At 36.5% G+C, this 6,558-nt stretch overlaps 1 non-coding gene across 1 annotated transcript; it reads left to right on the plus strand.

Annotated features, from left to right (window-relative positions):
* Positions 1-626: 626 nt before the first annotated feature.
* Positions 627-733, plus strand: LOC141722407 (small nucleolar RNA R71). Its single transcript, XR_012575427.1, has one exon. It is a non-coding gene; the product is annotated as a small nucleolar RNA R71 (small nucleolar RNA).
* Positions 734-6,558: the final 5,825 nt, after the last annotated feature.

The raw sequence follows: 6,558 nt of genomic DNA on the forward strand, positions 1-6,558 counted from the left end.
GGCATATAAGAGCCTGGTTTTTGCACATAAGCCTCAACTCCTCCAATTCAGATTTTTCATTCGAAGATAGACATGCACCATGAGTTTATTGTTTTGGTGTAATTTTTTGCTGAAAACCAGGAGGGTTGAATAGCTTATTTCCAAACTGCTGGAACGGTTGTTGCATCGCATTCTGATTGTTGCTCCAGCTGAAGTTAGGATGATTCTAGTTGTCAGGATGATAAGTATCTGGAACTGGTTGCTGCGATCTCTGAAAGTTGCTCACAAACTGAGTTGATTCACCAGATATAGCGCATTGCTCCTTTGCATGCGAACCTGCACATAGCTCATAAACACCGGTTATCTGATTAACACCCAAGTTAGCCAGAGAATTGATCTTAATAGACAACTCCTTTAGTTGAGCAGTGATATCCATAACTGTATCCACCTCAAGAACTCCTGCTACCTTGCCCTGTGGAAATCTATGGGTTGGATACTGATATTCATTAGCAGCCATCAGTTCAATTAGATCATAAGCTTCCTCATAGCTCTTCGCCCATAAGGCTCCACCTGATGTTGCATCGAGCATGGGTCTGGACTGTGCTCCCAACCCATTGTAAAAACAAGTGATGATCATCCAATCAGGCATTCCATGATGAGGACACTTCCTAAGCATCTCCTTGTAGAGCTCCCAAGATTTTTATAAAGATTCTCCTGATTGCTGCGCAAATTGAGTAAGAGCATTCCTGATTGCAGCTGTCTTCGCCATAGGGAAGAATTTAGTAAGAAACTTCTGAGTAAGATCTTCCCAAGTAGTAATCGAACCAGCTGGTAGAGAGTGTAACCAACTCTTAGCCTTGTCCCTCAGAGAGAATGGGAACAGTCTCAGCTTCACAGCATCTTCAGAAACACCGTTGAACTTGAAGGTGTCGCAGATCTCAATGAAATTCCTAATATGCATATTGGGATCTTCCGTTGAAGAACCCCCAAACTAGATTGAATTATGCACCCATTGAATTACGCCAGGCTTGATCTTAAAGGTATTAGCTGTGATAGCTGGCCTGACAATGCTAGATTGAATGTCATTGATCTTGGGTTGAGATAAATCCATCAAGGCTTTCGTTCGTGCTGTTGGATCTCCCATTGTAATGAGTACCTGAAACACAACAAGTAAACCTTGAAAGTAAAAAAAATCCGAGTCAGTGAACTTTAATGACCACTGATGACAAGCACATAAACTAAAAATAAACATCGAGTCCCTGACAGTGGCGCCAAAAACTTGTTAGGGCGAAAACACGAGCTAATATTCACACAAGTATACGCGTTCGCAAGTAGTATAAGATATAAATCAGATTCGTTCCCAAAGAGACTGGTTTATGTTAAGTTCAATTTATGCACCTATGCAATAATGTATGGTTATCGCTCAATGCTACGATAAATAACAAATTGGGTTTTTATTAAACTAATAGATTATACTAAATAACATTAACTAAGATAATTGAGGTTGAATTACTATATATGACAAACATGGGATTCTAACTTCATTAAATACTTCATTCAATAGCCTTATTGTTCTTAACCTTAGCATGTGATGGTGATGACACTAATCAGATAACACGAAACTGATAAACGCCAACTTTCATTGCACGAGTACCATTCTACCAGACATCCACAAAAGAGATAGAAGCTGAATAGGCACCAATTATATTGAGACCATATATGTCTATATAATTTGACAACATAACGGTTTAAGCATAAGTTATCTATCTTGATTACATAGGGCAAGTAAAACGGTTAGAGTTACCTACGAATCATGCATACACATACATGAACCTATGCTAGCATGTCAAGTTCTAAACCTCTATATTCACTGTCGCTTCAATAAAGATTAACACGCTATCTTATATGTTAGCTACACACATAAGACGAATAAGCACAACCAATACTAGGATATCATACAATCACCACATACCAAGATATCAAAACAAATTAATTATTGAAATCCATAAGTGAATCTGCTAGAATCCCAAGACAACGATTAACCCATAATTGAACTCATCGTCACCATGGGTTCCAATGAAAGCATGTATAAAACAAGGTCTTAATAAACTGAATAATAATCAAAGTACGAATAAACGAGATCTAGGTTCAACAAGAACGAAAACGAGCATCCAAAGTTACAACTAATTCAAAGAATCACAAGTTGAAAACAAGATCTTCTTTTTCGGAGTTGTTTTGTGCTTCTAGGTCTTCTCCTTGGTATCCCAATCTTCCCGGAAGATGAAAACCTTTTTTTTAAGTATATATACGCCCCTAGTGGACCTGGACCCTTAAAATCGTCAAATTCCACTCAAAAAAGGCTTTTTCAGCGAAATCAGCGACCAGCCGCGCCTCAGGCGGCTGCCTCAGCTCTCCGGGCGGGCGCCTCAGCTCCCGGGCGGCCGTCCCACATCTCAGGCGGGCGCCTGGAGCCTGTCTGAAAAAAATTCTGATGAATCTTATTTTGGCCATAACTTGAGTTTTACTCGTCAGAATTAGGCGATTCAACTGCCCACGCAAAGCTAACGAGATTCTCTACAACTTGAAAATGGCCTTGGCTTCCAAATATGATCACTTTTTATTATATTTCCTTTAAAAGCTCCTTTCTTCCTTTAACCGATACCTGACATGCAATAACACAAAAACAAATCAAAATACCAACAACTTGAGTCCAAAACACCAATTTAAGCTTGTAATAAAGCATTCCAAGTGGATATAAAATCCACTTATCAATCTCCTAAGTGTCAGTCAATTCACAGATAGAGGATTCAATGTTATATTTGACAAAGGAGAATGCTCAATCTTCAACAAAAAGACTAGTGAAGTTGCTCTGAAAGGAGCAAGAAAGGGAAGCCTGTTTGTTGCAGATTTACACTCAGCAAATAAGAAAGGAATATGTTGCTTCTATACCCAGGCATATGTAGAGCAAAGAAAGTTGTGGCACAAAAAGCTCTCTCACCTGAACTATAATGCAATCAACACCTTAGTGAAAAAAAAGTTAGTGAGAGACATGCCAGATCTGGAGTTTGCTCAAAATAAAGTTTGTGAAGCTTGTCAAAAAGGAAAAATGAAGAAGTCAAGTCAAAAGAGTAAAACTGTGAATTCCATAAGTGCACATTTGCAACTTATCCACATGGACTTATCTGGACCAGTTAACGTCTTATCAATTTTAAGGAAGAAATATGCACTTGTGATGGTGGATGACTACTCAAGGTACATATAAGTAAAATTTATGCATTCTAAGGGTAGACTCCACACATCATAATTGAACACATCAAGAAGATTGAGAAGAAGGCTGAAGATCAGAATTGTGTGAAGAGATTGAGATATGACAATGGCACAGAATTCAGAAATACTACTCTAACTAAATTTTACAAAGACAAGGGAATTGTTCAAGAATTCTCAGCTGCTAGAACACCTCAGCAAAATGGGGTAGTTGAGAGAAAGAATAGAACACTAGTAGAGGCTTCTGGAACAATGCTGGAAGATGCCAAACTGCCAACAAGTTTTTGGGAAGAAGCTGTCAACACTGCATGTTATACTCAAAACAAATATCTCATTAACCAGAATCTTGGTAAATCACCTTACTCAATCTTATCTAAAAGGAAGCCCACTGTAGAGCATCTTCATGTGTTTGGAAGTAAGTGTTATGTTTTAAAAGACAACTCTGAATATGAGGGAAAATTTGACTCTAATGTTTTTGAAGCAATTTTTTCCAAGAATATGAATTGGAGAGAACTGCCTACAAAGTCTATGTGCTTGAACAAAAGAAAATTATGGAAAGCACATATGTGACTTTTGAGGACAAGTGTCCAGGCTTGGAATGCCTTGATGAAAATGAAGCTGAGGCCCTTAAATTTGAAAATCTCAACATTGATAGTGATTCTGAATATGAAGCTGAAGTCAACACAAGCAACAAAATGGATGAAGAGTCAACTGAACAAGTGAATCATGTGAATGGAAGCTCATTTCAAACACCTGAATTTGATAGCACAAACTCAGGGGGGAGAAAGAGGAGAAAGTTCTGCAAGTTACGCCAATGATGAAGAAGATGCAGAAAATTCAAGTCAATAAACTCACACCAGGAAATGGGATATGAGTCACACAAGAGAAATAATTATGGGTGATCCAAATGTTGGAGTGAGGACTAGAAGTACAACTGCTAATGAATGTCTACATACATGCTTTCTTTCACAAGTTGAGCCTAAGAAAACCGAGAAAGCTCTACTTGATCCTGATTGGATATCTGCTATGTAATAGGAGCTAAATCAGTTTGAAAGAAACAAAGTTTGGAAGTTGGTTCCTGCACCAAAGAACAGAAGTGTAATTGGAACAAAGTGGGTGTTCAGGAACAAAATGGATGAAAATGGGATTGTCATAAGAAACAAAGCAAGGTGGGTTGCAAAAGGCTACTTACAGAAAGAAGGAATTGATTATGATGAAAATTTTGCTCCAGTTGCAAGACTTGAAGCAATAAGAATCTTTCTTGCATTTTGCTGCACACTCAAACTTTAAAGTGTATCAAATGGATGTAAAGAGTGCATTCCTAAATGGTGAGTTAGAAGAAGAGGTTTATGTGCAACAACCACCTGGCTTTGAAGATCCTGAATTTCCAAATTTTTTCTACCAATTTCTAAAGGCTCTCTATGGATTAAAGCAAGCACCTAAAGCATGGTATGACACATTGTCAGGATTTTTGATTAAACATGAATTCACTAGAGGTACAATTGATAAAACTCTCTTCTACAAGCAACATGGTGGCGATATGATCCTAGTTCAGATGTATGTGGATGATATCATATTTGGTTCTACTAATGAAAAGCTATATCAAAGATTCTCAAAACTCATGCAGAGTGAATATGAAATGAGTATGATGGGAGAATTAAGTTACTTTTTTGGACTTCAAGTTAGTCAAAGAAGTGATGGTATTTTCATCAGCCAAACCAAGTATGTTAAGGATTTACTGAAAAAGTTTGGAATGGTTGATTGTTCACCTGCATCTACACAAAGTTGGATGAAGATAAGAAAGGAAAAAGTGTAGACATTTCAGGTTATAGAGGAATGATTGGATCTTTGCTATATTTGACTGGTAGTAGACTAGACATTATGTTTGCAACATGTCTGTGTGCAAGATTTTAAGCCAATCCAAAAGAATCACATTTGATGGTTGTGAAGAGAATTTTTAGATACTTAAAGGGGACTCCAAACTTGGGATTATGGTATCCCAAGGGAACAAGATTTGAAGCTATTGGATACACAGATGCAGATTTTGCTGGATGCAGGGTTAACAGAAAGAGCACTAATGGTAGCTGTCAATTTCTTGGACAAAGACTTGTATCCTGGTATAGCAAGAAATAACAATATGTGTCAACTTCCACAGATGAGGCTGAATACATAGCTACTGGAAGTTGCTGTGCTCAAGTGCTTTGGATTAGAAATCAGCTAATAGACTATGGCAGAGTGTTACACAAAACTCCATTTCTAGAACAAAACACATTGATGTAAGGTACCATTTATTAGAGAACATGCTGCAAATGATACAATTGAGCTCATTTTTGTTCCAACAGAAAAACAATTAGCTGATATTTTTACTAAACCTTTGGATGAAGCTACTTTCACTAGACTTGTAGGTGAAATTGGAATGCTAAATTCTTTATCCTAAAGGCAAGAACTCGACTAATGTTTTGCAGCAGATTAATTTCTAATAAATCAAAATTAATTTGATTTAATTGAAAATTAACTGGAATATGAGTTATAAATATTTCAGAAATCTCTGTATGTTTATTTTTCAAAATTTAAAATCTTAGCTTGGAATTTTTCAATTATGAGAAAACTGTCTAAATGTTATTTATATTTTCAATATGTGACATTATCATAAGGCAGAATCAAATAGATCAAAAGTACATAGAGAATTGAGTTCCCGATAATACTAACTGACTTCTCGACAAGTCATTTTGAGACTTCTCGAGTGAGTTCTCGGTAAGTCATTTTTATGACTTCTCGAAGGACTTCCCGTCAAGAATTATTATGACTTCTCAATAAGTCATTTTAGAGATCTCGATAGGTGATAATTCATAGAGTTCTCTACAAGTATGAATGTTAGACTTATCAACAACTTAGAACTGAAACAATTTAATTTAATAAATTATTTTAGTAAAATACTTTTGATAAAATTATTCTGATTTTATTTTGATTTATTCAAATAAAAAATGAAAAAATTTAGGCCATTAAGGACAAACTGGGTATTTATTTGACATCTCGATAAGTCATTCTCTAGTTCTTGACAAGAGTCAGGAAAATGACACATCGGTATGTATTTATTCTCTAAATATGACTTCTCGATAAGCAAATTTCAAACGTTTATTTTGAGTTCTCCACAATTCATTTACCTTTTACTATAAATACACAGACATCTCGACATACACCTCTTTACGCCTTCGAAATCTCTAAGTGACCTAATTTCTCCAAATCCAAACCGTTTTCTCTCATTTCAAGCGCTTTCTCAAATTTTTCTTACCCACTCAAATTCAAACACTTCGA

Source organism: Apium graveolens, chromosome 4, assembly GCF_009905375.1.
Source record: "Apium graveolens cultivar Ventura chromosome 4, ASM990537v1, whole genome shotgun sequence".
NCBI lineage: Eukaryota > Viridiplantae > Streptophyta > Magnoliopsida > Apiales > Apiaceae > Apium > Apium graveolens.